The sequence below is a fragment of the Balaenoptera musculus genome, chromosome 6, assembly GCF_009873245.2.
Source record: "Balaenoptera musculus isolate JJ_BM4_2016_0621 chromosome 6, mBalMus1.pri.v3, whole genome shotgun sequence".
Lineage (NCBI taxonomy): Eukaryota > Metazoa > Chordata > Mammalia > Artiodactyla > Balaenopteridae > Balaenoptera > Balaenoptera musculus.
This window is the reverse complement of record NC_045790.1, coordinates 78,376,832-78,391,162: the sequence shown is the minus strand read 5'-3', so window position 1 is coordinate 78,391,162 and position 14,331 is coordinate 78,376,832. Positions and strand designations below refer to the sequence as shown.

The 14,331-nt window shown below is 42.2% G+C and overlaps 1 pseudogene; it reads left to right on the top strand.

The window, feature by feature from the left end:
* Positions 1 to 222: 222 nt before the first annotated feature.
* On the top strand, positions 223 to 10,664 carry LOC118896383 (annotated as a pseudogene).
* Positions 10,665 to 14,331: the final 3,667 nt, after the last annotated feature.

Below are 14,331 nucleotides of genomic sequence, written 5' to 3'. Positions count from 1 at the left end.
GGAGATAAAAAGAGGTTTTTAAGAACCCAAGCACAATGCCCTGAAGGAGGCAAGGAATCAAGTTTGTGCTGTAACAACAGATTGCAAGAGAAGACTGGGGGCCTCAGACAATGACCTCCCCAGCAAGACTGGACGAGACTAGGGTGACCACATAACTTAATGTCCAAATGGGTCACTGCTGAGAATGAAAAGGGGCATTATTATTCATTATGCTTGCACCAAATGAGCAAGTCAGGACACGACCCAGGCAAATCAGGGAATGTGGCCACCTTAGCCAAGGTGCGCTGGACTGAGAAAGGGGAAGAGGAGCTGGATGAGGGAGGGAAGTGGCACCTGAGCATCATACGGAGGAAAGCAGGATCAGCAGAAAGAGCCCAACATCATCTCTTGCCAGTGCCACAGAGCTGTAAGGAACCAGCTAGGACCGGCAGCCCATTCATCAACATGAGAGTACACCCCACTTGTCACCTGCCTGATGAGCCACACGGCCCTCTGGGGAGGGCCTTCTGTCTGTATCTGCCGGCATATTGCCTGTGCATCATCCCACAGAAGTGATGCCCACGCCTCCCATAGACTTTGCTGAGCCACATTCAAACGTCCCTACGTGGACACTCTCTTTTTCAATAGCCCAGGATATTCAGAAGCCTAAAGGAGCAGAGAGAGGTGGATGAGGGAGTCCCCAGCATCCAGAGTTGGGTGAAATTAGATAGTGTTGTAACCCACCTCCTGTTACAACAGATTCTAGCTGAATTTCTTCAGCAATGGCAAACGGCATCTGGGCAGATGAGGGTGGGAGATGAGAAGATACCAGTGTGAAGACCAGGAGGATTGAGATCTACCAGAAAAATCTTAATGCCAGTTTTCCCAGCCCAAAAGAGAAATACAGCTCATTTCCCAGAGGTGAACATAAAACTTGCATGTTGGTTGTTTTATTCTGGTATCAACATTGTAGGAGTCTTAATTTGACCTTAAGGGCATTTCTTACTAGACCAGTAAGAATATTGATGTTTACAATCACCTACTCTTGTTAACTACCAGGAACCTTTTGGAAAACATTTCTTAGGGTGAATTATGTATTTATATGTAAAATACCAGCAAACATCCTTATGGCCATAACTTTTGGATGTTTTCAAGCCAGATTATAGTAAGACAATGTATTTTATTCAGCAGATTTGTTTTAATCTAATTATGTAGGTGAATAAAAATTACTGCATGCTGGTGCATCTAATGTAAGTTATCTATTATTCACACCACATTTACTTTTAATATTCATGCAGATTCCCTTTGACATAACCTACTGTGTCACAGTTAATCCAATAAAGATAAAATATAGCTCAGCAAAACACTAGTCGATTCCAGCTTTCTGGTAATTATTAAAGACTATTTCACACTGGTTCCTTCAATCAGTATATTTCCCCTTGGATATGATGGCTCTCCTCTTTGAAGCTTTCAATCCTCCCAGTGGATTCAGAGGAATACTCAAGCCCCTTTTCAGTCTCCGGTCTCAGAGGTAGTTCAAAGAGCACAACAAGGCTTCACAGGTTTATCCTCAAAGGCTGACACTGTCTGTTTGATGTATGGTGACTTAAAAAGTCATCTCTGGCAAAGCATGTGTTTGCTACCAGTCTATCGAATCAGCCATTTATCAACTTATCTGTATTCACCCAGTGCACCTGCTAACAGCTCAAATGAGAACACACACTGTCTCCTGCTGGACTGACTATTGATTTGATTCCCTCCTCTAATTTTATATTGTTTTGCTGCCCTGTGGATGAAGCAACTCCTTTACTGGATGAAATGAACATGGAACCTATGAACCAATGGCCTTTGGTTGTTGTGTTCAAGAGCCCCGAGGGCAACAGACTCTTCACAGGTTGAGGACAGCTGGCTTGGGAGAGTGGCTTTCCTGTCCCAGCATGCCTTGCTTTTCACTATTATCCACATCTCAGGTATCTCATTGTATGGGCCCTGCTAGGAACTTCAGAGAGATGACTAGGAACTCCCAGCCTCATCATCAGAAGCTGGACATATCCAATGTCTAACCAGTGCATGCAAATAGAACCCTGGATTGAAGATAGGGATACACCAAATTCCTCTCATTTTAATCACCTCACCTTAACCATCTCCATGCTCCAAGGAAAATTTCCTTTATTCTTTGTAATCCTAAGCACTCGATTCCAGCTGAGACTTTTTCCCTTCCACTTCTCTGTCATTACTTGTTTTTAATTAAAATGAGGCTACCTCGCTGCATCATGAAAATTATTATTTCTGAATGACTTCCTCAGTTTAATCTCTGATATAGTAATATAATTTGATTAACATTATAGTTAATGCTTCAACTGTAGAAAACACTATTTTGATGGATTCTTACAGAAAAGGACAAAGATAAGATCAATATTTTTCTGTGCAATATATATATATATTTTGAATTTCATTTTTTTTTATACAGCAGGTTCTTATTAGTTATCTATTTTATACATATTAGTGTATATATGTCAATCCCAATCTCCCAGTTCATCCCACCACCACCACCCCTACCCCCTGCTTTCTCCCCTTGGTGTCCATAGGTTTGTTCTCTACATCTGTGTCTCTATTATTTTGAGATGGAAATAATTCTGTGATTGAAGAGTTAGTTGTAACATGAGGTAGATCTAAGATTATTATTTGTTCCTGATTCCCTTCCTACTTTTACAACAAATCATTGCCCCCCTTCCCTTTTTTAGTATGCCTTATAGATGGTGCAATCACCAAGATTCTATCCATAATACTCTTTTATTCTTGTTTTGTACACATTCTCTGGATGGTCTGATTCAATCATGGCTCCAATTACCATCTAAATACAGAAAACTCCCCCAAATCTATTTCCAGCTTTGATTTCTCTGCCAAGCACCAGCCCCTATTTCTCTCTGATAAATGTTCCCATTTAGATAGGTTGCAGGCAACTTAATCTCAACATGCGCAATACTCAACCCATTATCCTTATACATAATTTTTCCAGAATTCTTTGTCAGTAGCCTTGCTAGGTATTATGTCCCTTATCAATGGAGTCAACACCCTAGATGTAATTGATCTCCAAGTAGCATCCATTAAATCTTTCTCACATCTACCACTTTCTCTATACAACGATTGTCACAGGCCTGTCTCAGGGCCCTGTCATCTCTAGCTCTGACCACTTCAATAAACTCCAGATTCACCACCCATCTTCTTTATGATTGTTATTATATTTGTTTAAAACAAGATTTAACCATGAAACTCATGGTCTCATCTAACTTCTTTATTAAAAAGCAATAAAAACTCTAATTGCTTGCTTAAGTTGTTTTACTGCCTCCTTTTGCCTTTAGGATAAAGTACAAAATTACCTAGCAATGCATAGCAAACTGACCATAGCCAAGTAATTCATACAGTGAATCCTAGTTCTTTACAGTAAGCATTGGTAGTTTCAGTGGTTAGAGGCAGATGGAGGCCACCCTTACAAACTCCCTACCAGGTAGCACATGCCAATCAAAATCAGTCTCAGATCAAACTCAGTCAGACTCATGATCTTGAAGAACAAAATGCCAAGACTTACACTATCATATCCACTTGTAATAAAGCTATAGTCATTAGCAGTGTAAGGATAGAGAACCAGATCGATGGAACAAGTAGTCCAAACATAAACTCACATATACATGGCCACTGATTGATGACAATTTGACACCACAGAGCAGTGGAGAAAGGGCAGTACTATCACTAAATAGTGCTGGGTCATTGGATAGCCACATGGAAGAAAGAATTATTCTTCAGCATTCCCTTATACCATATCCTAAATCAGTTGAGGAAAACTGTACATTTAAATGTGGAACGTAAAACAATGCAGCTTCTAGAAGAGATATTCCAAGTGTGAGAAGGATTTGATGTGTTGTTGCTGGCTCTGAGATTGAGGGGGCCATGTGCAAGGACTAAAGAGTGACCTGGAAGAACTAAAGGAAACTTCCAGTTGACAGCCAGCAAGGAAACAGGGACCTCAGTCCTGCAATTAAAAGGGACAATCTTCTATCAACCACCAGAATGAATAGGAAGCAATTTCTTTCCCAGAGCCTCTGGATAAGATCCCAGGCCAGCCAACACTTTTATTTCAGCCTTATAGGACCTGGAAGAAAGGAACTAGTTGAGCCCACCTGGACTTCTGGCCTACAGAACTGGGAGATAATAAATTTGTATTGTTTTAAGCTGCTAAATTTGTGATAATTTATTATAGCAGCAATAGAAACTAGTATACTCGTTAAGAAGAAAATGGAGAGAGAAATTGTAATAAATACTTACAATGGACTGCAATAGAGTAGGGGTCAGTAAACTATGACCCACAGGCCAAATCTGACCTATGCTTGCTTTTGAAAATAAAGCTTAATTGGAATAGAGCCAGGTCTATTCATCTGTGTATCATCTGGGGCTGCTTTCATGCTACAGCAGCAGAGTTGAGTAGTTTTACCAGAGCCCATGTGACAGCCAAAGCTGAAAATATTTACTACCTGGCTCTTTAAAGAAAAAGTTTGTTGACTCTGGTAGAGAGGAATGAGAAACAACTAACTACCTATAATAAGGTAGATGAATATCACAAAAATAATGGTGAATAAAGTTAGAAACAAAAGAGTACTTACTGCACAATTTTGTTTACGTAAAGTTTACAGCAGATAAAACTAATCTCTGCTTGTAAGAGTAAGGTTGGTTTGAGAAGGAGGAGGGGGAAAATAGTGATTTAGACACGGGTGTGGTGAGGCTTCTGGGATGCTGGTAATATTCTCTTTCTTGGTCTGGATGGTGGTTAAATGGCTTTGTGAAAAACCCATGAAGCATAATCTACTCATAGTTATTGGGTTGGCCAAAAAGTTCGTTCAGGTTTTTCTGTAACATCTTACGGAAAAACCTGAACGAACTTTTTGGCCAGCCCAATACTTCCACAAAAAGGAAATTTAAAATAGTATCACTTTATTCAGACATTTAAAAGAATATATACTTATGAGGTCCTTAGTACCACTGAAATAAAATTCAAATCTTGTATTTAGAATGTCCTCTGGAGTTCATATGAGTACTTCACTGTCTCTAACATTTTTTTTTTTTTAATTTATTTAATTTTGGCTGCATTGGGTCTTTGTTGCTGCGCACGGGCTTTCTCTAGTTGTGCCAAGCTGGGGCTACTCTTCGTTGCGGTATGCGGGCTTCTCATGGCAGTGGCTTCTCTCGCTGCAGAGCACGGGCTCTAGGCACGTGGGCTTCAGTAGTTGTGGCACATGGTCTCAGTAGTTGTGGCTCATGGGCTCTAGAGCACAGGCTTGGTAGTTGTGGTGCATGGGCTTAGTTGCTCCGCGGCCTGTGGGATCATCCCGGACCAGGGCTCAAACCCGTGTCCCCTGCACTGGCAGGCGGATTCCTAACCACTGCACCACCAGGGAAGTCCCTCTAACATCTTGCAACTTGGACCAGTAGCATTGACATTGCCGGAGAGCTGGTTAGAAAGAATCTCAGCCCCACCCTAGACATGCTGAGTCAGAAACTGTATCTTAGTAAGAGCTCAGGTAATTCCTTTCCACATTAAAGTTTGAGAAGTACTGCTCGTATGGATTTGCTATTTCACTGCTGCTTATCCTTCACAAAACATATATTTCTACATGGACAAAAGTGCAGTTCTTGGCAGCCCACATGCCCCAAACTTCTCGCAGGCACCTGGACAGGACTGCTCTGGAAGCAAACATACCTGCCCATGCTACCTAAGTTCAAGCTCTCTGATCTCCACATACTCAGGCATCAGAAGGCACTAGGGCCCACATTTCCCTAATTTGCATTTGAATAGGCAAATAGAGCCCAGATTTATCTTTTTATAACAATAAAGGGAACAAACATGAGAAGTTTATCCGGAATAAATACGTCAGCCTCTTTCTCTATCTCCTTACAATTCAGACCTCAGGGGGAATATAAACATATCCTTGGATTATGTTTATAATCTCAAAGGGTCAGTTTTTCATCTTCCGAGAGTTTCATCTTCAGAGAGTCAAATAGAATGAGAAAAGTTGTCTCTGGGAGAGTAAGATCTCGTTCATGTAGGAAATAAAATAATATTTTCTTCTGTAGAAAACTAAAGAAAGGTTACAAATCATAAAACTAGATGTGGGAAACATAATAATGTATGGTTCCATTAGAAGAGAAGAATGGAAAAATGACCCTTGCTGGCTAACAGTTCTTGTGTTAATGATTCACAGAATGAAAGTTAGAAAAGTTGTATTAGAAATTTCTAGCCAAAAGAAAAAGAAAAAAAAGGTTTTCCCTGGTGGCGCAGTGGTTAAGAATCCACCTGCCAATGCAGGGGACACGGGTTCGAGCCCTGGTCCGGGAAGATCCCACATGCCGCAGAGCAACTAAGCCCGTGCGCCACAGCTACCGAGCCTGCGCTCTACAGCCCGCGAACCACAACTACTGAAGCCCACGCACCTAGACCTCATGCTCTGCAACGAGAAGCCACCGCCATGAGAAGCCTGCACACCGCAACGAAGAGTAGCCCCCGCTCGCCGCAACTAGAGAAAGCCCGCCCACAGCAACAAAGACCCAACGCAGCCAAAAAAGTAATAAAAAAAATTTCCAGATAATTGTCCTATGATCTGAGTGCTCCTGATATTTCTTTCTTACACATAATATGGCTTTAAAATGGCCGTTATGGTGACTATAATGCCATTTTTTGCTCCTCCCAATTCTGAAATGTGTTACTGGAAAAATCAAATCACCCAATGGTGCAAAATTTGAAAGCACGGGGGGTGAGGGAAGAGAGACTTTGAAGAAAAGTAACTAACCCTGCTCTACCAAATAATGTAACTACTATGTCATGAAACCAATAACGCCACTGTGGCAGGGACGAGAAAGCAACCAGATGTGGGACCTCAGTCTCTGCGAAAGAATAGCCAAAATAAGTAGTTTTCTGTTAAATTTTAAATTTTTGTATTTTGAGGTATAAAGCCCTCAACTTTGCCAAACCTTTAGTAAAGACATTGAATAAGGGAGTGAATGAGTGAGGGAGGGAGAGAGTGCAGGTGTGCATATTCTGAAAATCAGTTGAAAGGAGCTAATTTCCGTATTAGGGTCAAGATGCTGAGAAAAACGTTTGGGACATATTGGGAACTGAACTACACTGAGTCCAGGCATGGAGCTTCTTGTACCTGCCAGAGCCTGAGGGGACTTAAGACTGAACGTCTCCTGGTATTTACTGCAGTCTTACGTGGGACAACAGAGTTGCCTTTGGAATCAGGGTTTGAGCCAAACACCTAGAAACTAGGAAGCAGAGTGACTCCAGCTGATGTGCGCTCTCTCAGCTGAAGAGGCAAGCATGAAAGTTGCTGCTCAACATAGGATATTGGTCATATTGCAGGGTATGAAATTATCTGGGAGTGGCTGGGTTTTCTTGTGTGTATATAAATAATAGGCAATTTTGCTTTTATATTCTCACGTTCAAGAAGAGAATATTGAATATATTTAGGGTCTATATTGGAATGTACTTCATTTGCCAATTATTAAAATCATTATTTTTAAAGAGAAAAGGAAAATATTAAAAATGGTTTATCATTTATGTTATGTTGCTTGTTATATACTTTAAAATACTCAACACAACGCTAGTATAATATAAATGTATGTACTCACTTTTCTACCCAAGGGGCAGTTGTTATAAATAGGAATCCACACTTCATGGGTGGTTATCTAACATTAAATAACAAAGGCCACACTTCAGAGGTAACTATTAAAGGCATGTTTTTTATCCTTATCGCTTATCCACACCGGTAGTTTTGCTAACCAGCATAGTGAATATTTGACATAGATTCTTACTGGAGAAACTGGCAACTGGATATTAGAAATGGGCTCTCATTGGTGAAATGAATGGTGTTTAAGATATGTGGACTGGCTAAGATATTGAGGAGCACCTGAAAGGACAAAAGTTAGGACTTCTTTAAATTTACTGGGCGGGTTGCATGAACTACTTAGTGTCAGCTTGCTAATGGATGTTTGTTTACAAAGTCCTGGGCCACTTTGCTGAGGTATGTTTTTTAAATACTTGTCTGTGTGTATGGCAGCATTTCGTGTGAGATTCAGTTTGAGAATGAAGAGGAGGAACTGTCCTTCACCTACCTTCAGCATTTTAGCAGCTACCATTTTTCAAAAGCGAATAACTAAGAGTTGTTCGTGACCAACTTGCTAAAGTCAGTTTTCAAGAATTTGTTAAAACTTTATTTATATGCGTGTTTCATTTGTATAAGTGTTCTTTCACCAGTCTGTTGATATCTATGGGGAATAAAAAATGTTCAGACATTGGAGCTGGGGGCCATGAGTGACATTCGCTTTTGGCAATTCCCTGGGTGACAATAGCTATCATTTCCCAATTTGGTTTCCGGATGCACTTCTGCCTACTTAGGCCTATCCCATTAGTCTCCATCTGTGGGGATATGAAGATTAACCTTGCTCAGTGTTATGCTGGAGATTTGAATTGGAGATCAATTTCCTTTAGGGAAGAGACTATCAATCAATGTCAACCTTTTATTTATTCAACACCCACTGTATGCACAGTATTGTTCTAAGTCCTTGGAGAATTATCAAGATTGCATATGTATTGTGGACCATGATCTCCAGAACTCTTGATCTACAGGGGCACAGAAGATAAAAAGGTGTATTTAATTTCATTATCTAAAAATAACCTTCAGTGACAGCTATCTATAGATTCACTGCTGAGGGTTCTAATTTGTGGTAGATTCCAAGTCTTTTAAAAGTCTCTTTTTTCCTTTAATTCCTTTATTCCTCTATCCTTTCTTTTCTCTCTCTCCCTCCATCTCTTCCTTTCTGCCTTCATTTCTCCCCTTTCATTCTCCCTTTCACCTCCCTCACTTCTTTCTCTTCCGCTCCCCCCTTTCCTTCTTTCTTCTCTTCCTCCCTTTTCCCCTCTCTCCCTTCCTTTCTTCCTTCTTCCCTTTGCCTGAATAGTTTATTTGAGCATTTCCCCCAAGATAGTAAAGAATCTACTGCTTTGTTCTCCTGTCTTCACAGCATGAGGTTTAAATGGCTTTATTTAAAAACAAGTGTTCTCTCCTCTCTCAGAATGTGCCTGTTGTGGGATGCTGGCTTTTGAGCACTTCCTCTGTAAGGCCATGCTGAGGGCAACTGGCCCTCTGCTTTCACTGAGTGTTGGTAAATTTCCTAATAGCCCAGATGAACCTGAACCCTCCTGCTCCTGAAAGCTCCTTGCCCTCATCTTGCTACTTGAGGAGCCAGGCATCTTGGGGTTTGAATCTTGGTTCAGCCACATTCTGACTCTGGCACTGGGCGAGATGTCTAAATTTTCTCAACCCCAATTTCTTCACCCACAAAGTAGGAGACACAATGTTTACAAAACAGTACAGAGATAATTCTCTTCAACTTTGGTTACTGTCATCACTTTTGCTTTATTTTCACTCTAATTCTTGGTTTCTGATCTTACTGGACCCTGAATCCTCTACTCCACTACATTGGGATGACTTGCCTGTGTCCATTCACCAGGTATCAGACCCAGATGTTTCTCCTAACCTCAGTATCCCTGTCTCTATCAGCGTACCAGGTCCTCCGTGCCCACACACAGGCTGAAATGATCACAGAGACTCGTGGTTCTTTCCCTAATCTATACCTGCATACTGGGAGCCATGTATGCCAACAGGATTCATTTTAATTGGGAAGACCAATAATTCTTCCTTTACTTTCCTCAATAGTTATAAATTTATGTAACCCCCTTCCCAGGATATATTTAAGCTCCAGATTGATACCCAACTACATGAGAAGATTTAGAAATCCTAGTCATCCAAGTGCTTAAGAATTTAGGACCTAGGGTCAGAAAGACTGGTTTCCAATCCTAGCTTTGCTGTTTAGTAGCCGTGTGAATTTGGGGAAGTGTTTTAACAGAGTTTTAGGCCTTAGTTCCAACCCTGCATATTTATCTAAAGACAGCTGTTTCATGTAGGGGAAGAAGCATGGTCTGGGGCAGCAGAGACATAGTTTCAAATCTTGCACCTAATATTTATGGAATGAATCTCTCTTTCTGCTTCTGTTTTTCATGTATAAAATGGGATAATGATGCCCAGTAAACAACTGTGCTTGCCTGCCACTGGGTAAGGGGCATTCCTGTTATAGACCAAGGAGAACTGGAGAGAGGAGCACAGATCTGTTCAAGGTTGCATTGCAGACGCCAGTCTGAGTGTTCTCAACTTGGTTATTATTTTTTTTAAAAAAGGGAGAAGGATATTCCTGGACTAATACTACTGCGGCTTGTCACCTGGGGCCCAAAAGAACTAGCAGAATTGCAAATTTTCAGTCTCTCTGAAGATGATGCCTACTAGTGTATCGTAAGGAAGCCCCTGAGCAAAGAAGGTAAGAAACCCAGGACCAAAGTGCTCACGATTCAGTGTCCTGTTACTCCACGTTTCCTGCGACACAAACATCAGTGTATCGCTCTGAAGAAACTGCATACTAAGCAAACTAAGGACGAGCCTGCAGAATATGATACACTTTTGGCCAAGGGAATGAACGAGGCCAAAGGAAAATGCCAGGAACAGACTGCCAAGAGACAGAGGCTGTACCTGCTACGGGCTTCTACCTCTAAGTCTGAGTCCAGTAAAAACATGATTTCCTAAGAGTAACAAATTAACAAGATCAGACATTACAAAAGATTAAATGAGATACAAATCTATGAATATATTTCACCACAAAACGATTTTGAAAATGTTATTTCTAGCTCCCGGAAGGGTACCCTCACATAAGGGTCCTAGTCAGGGTTCAAATGGGTCAAAGAAAGAAAGAGGGATTCTTTCTTCAACCTGCTTTCCATGGTGCTTCTGGCTTTCCCGGGTCTCTCTCACTTTTCTCTGTTCTCGTGCTTCCTCTTAGGTATTGCTCCTGGGACCCTCTTCCTTCTCTCTTTTCTGGGTCAGCTGCCCAGCCCAAACCAACACACAGCAATAACAACATCATTCACCCCTAAATCTCACTTCTTGCTACCGGGTGCACTCTCCTGTCTGTGATTTTACTTCCGAGTTCCGATGTCTCTTCTCCGAGGGTCTCCTCTGTGAGAGACACACTGTGATGAAACGTGGGGTAGCAGAGTATGCCTGAAAGCCCACTCATCGCTGCAGCTCATCCAGAAGACAAGCTGCTTTCAACAGTAGGGAAGCTGGTTGAAGATGATTCTTTTGACAACGCTGCTGATGGATTGAGGAAGCCGTGTGGGAAGGGAAGAGCCCTGAAAAGATCTCTCCCTGTGCTTCTCTTCAGGATGAGCTCCTAACCATCCCCAGAACAAGTTAGCTCAAGCACTCCATCACTTTCAAACCTTAAGAGAACATGGAAACCTGGAGCATTTGTGACCAGAAGGCATTCTCTTCTGATTGTGAATAAAGAAGGTGAAGAATAGGGCTTCCCTGGTGGCGCAGTGGTTGAGAGTCTGCCTGCCAATGCAGGGGACACGGGTTCGAGCCCTGGTCTGGGAAGATCCCACATGCCGCGGAGCAACTAGGCCCGTGAGCCACAATTACTGAGCCTGCGCGTCTGGAGCCTGTGCTCCGCAACAAGAGAGGCCGCGATAGTGAGAGGCCCGCGCACCGCGATGAGGAGTGGCCCCCGCTCGCCGCAACTAGAGAAAGCCCTCGCACAGAAACGAAGACCCAACACAGCCATAAATAAATAAATAAAAATTAAAAAAAAAAGAGGGTGAAGAATAGATTCTTATGTGCAGGGCAAAAGTTCTGGTTAGAAATTGTCCCCAAACACTGACAAACACAGAGATTATATGAAGAGCAGTATTGGGAATGAGTTCGTATTGGGAGTTATCCTTTCTAAATTTAGAATCTCAGAATGTTGTAGCTGGATACTCTAGAGTGAGGGGTCTAAACTCAAATACCAGTAGGAGACAAGCACATATTCTTAACGAGAGAAGTTGCCTGCTGGGGACCGTGGCGTCAGGAGAGGGCTGACATCTAAAGGGGCAGATGCAACTCTGCTTCTGGTGATTGTTGCTTTGATGTTCACTGTAGTCAGATTCTCCAATTTGTTAGGAGTAACTGGATTTTAACATAAACTCCTTTTAAATATGTGCAGCTAATTAAACAAACAAACAAGTGGATGCTGTGTTGTAACTGCCAATCGAGTTAACGGACTCCTAATTTTTAAAGAAGCTGAGGCTCAGCAATGAGAAGTGACTGCTTCACAGAAAGCTGTCAGAGACAAGTATTCTAGATATGATTGATGGTAAGACCCTAGTCTAAAGTTCATTTATTAAGACCAATTCCATGGCCACTCGAATGCTAAAAATACACTGATGGAACCTAGTGTGGTAGATCAAAAAATTAATCTAATTCTTCACTTCCCTTTAAATAGAATGGTACATTCATGCCGTTACCATGGCTTTGCGGTGGGTAGAGTATATATACCCCACCCCGTGACTTTGAGCTTGACTTGTGGACTGCTTTGACCGATGGGATGTTAGTGGATGTGACTCAAGCAGAGGTTTAAAATGTGTTTTCATATGTCTTTCTTCTGTGCCCGTACATTACATTTCTTGTATTTCGTAGTGTGTCCCAATGTCCCCTTAAATAGATACCAGTCAGACTGGATTAGGGCCACCCTAACAGCCTCATTTTAACTTCTGTAAAGGTCCTCTCTCCAATACAGTCACATTTTGGGGTACTGGGGGTAAAGGCTTCAACACATGAATTTTGGGGGACATGATTTAACCTATAACACACAGGTTACCACTTGACTAGAGTGGCCATTTCTTGTTCAAACCCAGACACACCGAGAGTGCTAAAATGCCAACCCACATCAGATTCTGGGACAACCTGCAGAAACTAATACTGGATATATGGCCATGCCATCCTGGTGGTGGGGGGAGTGGGATATTTAGCCTTCCTCACTCTGGATCAGGGTCTGCTCCAACAGTTCTGACGGCTGTAACAAAAGCTTGTTTCAGCTCTCAGGCTGAACTAAGAAATGCCTCGGCTGACTGACATGAAAAGAGATTTAATTAACCTCTTTGAACACCATCCCCCAGAACTGGCCATGTCTGCTTTCTCACTTCTGCCTGCTGATCCCCTATCACCTGTCCTTAAAAATCTGTGATGCACATGTACCTGGTTCCTTGGGCAGCCTTTGTTTTGATGCTGCACAAACCCCGAAGTCAGACTCAGTAGCCACCACTGAAGATGATGCCCAGAGCAGCCCACTTGCCCACATTGTTAGATTTGTGGAAACAACAAGACTGTTTCTGCCTTTTCTCAGCAGCAGTGGTTCTCAACCTGGGCTGCACTTCAGAGTCACATGCGAAGCTTTTAAAAGCCCCGATGCTGTCAGCACTCCTGACCAATTCAATCAGAAGCACTGGAGGTAAAACCCAGGCAGCGGTAGTTGTTATATAGCTCTGCTGGTTACTCCATCGTGCATCCCCTTTGAGAATTAGCTCTCTAGATCCTGGCTGCTAAAGTGTGGTCAGTGGATCAAGAGCTTTACCGTCCCTTGGGATCCTGTTAGAAAAGCAGAATCTCGAGCCTCACCCCAGACCTGTGGAATCGGAATCTGCATTTTAGTGATTCCTAGATACGTTAATGTCTGAGGAGCGCTGAGCTATATCATCTGTTCTCACCTTTGGCTGTACACTAGAAATGCATGGGAAGCTTTTAAAATGCTGGTGCTCTGGCTGCACAGAAACCTGATTCGGTTACACCCACAGGAGTGAGGACCAGCAACCAGGATTTTTTTAGATCTTAGATCTTAGCAGATGATTCAAATTGAGCCACTGCTTTAGGCTCTAACATTTATCTGTTTGAAACAAAATTTTCTAAACACTCGAATGCCGAAAGCTTAATAGGTCTGTGAGCCGTACTGTCTCCCAATGCCACAGTGCCAGCCTGGAGTGATGCGTCATCAGAGGAGTTGTAGAGTAATTGCAATCTGGACTTCTCTGCTCCATTGGTGCTAGCTCATTTGTAGAATCACTATGGCTGTTGGGACCTGGAGGGCCTAGAAGTGAATTCTAACAGAGGGTCAGAATAAGTGCCCAGATATTTCATTAGGAACTTCAGGAAAAGTCCTGCCAGAAAGAGATCCAGACCTGCTTCTGTCCTGCAGTTTGCCTGGGATGGGTTGGACCAAGCTACATTTGTGGGCAGACATCCCAAGCTGTGAAGGCCTCAGGCAACTGGAAATGACTTAGGGATCACTAAGTGTCACTTTCTTTGTTGCTGTTGAATTTTTGTAGCCACACTCTATATATAAACAACAAAAATGTTATTACTATATTAAATACATAAC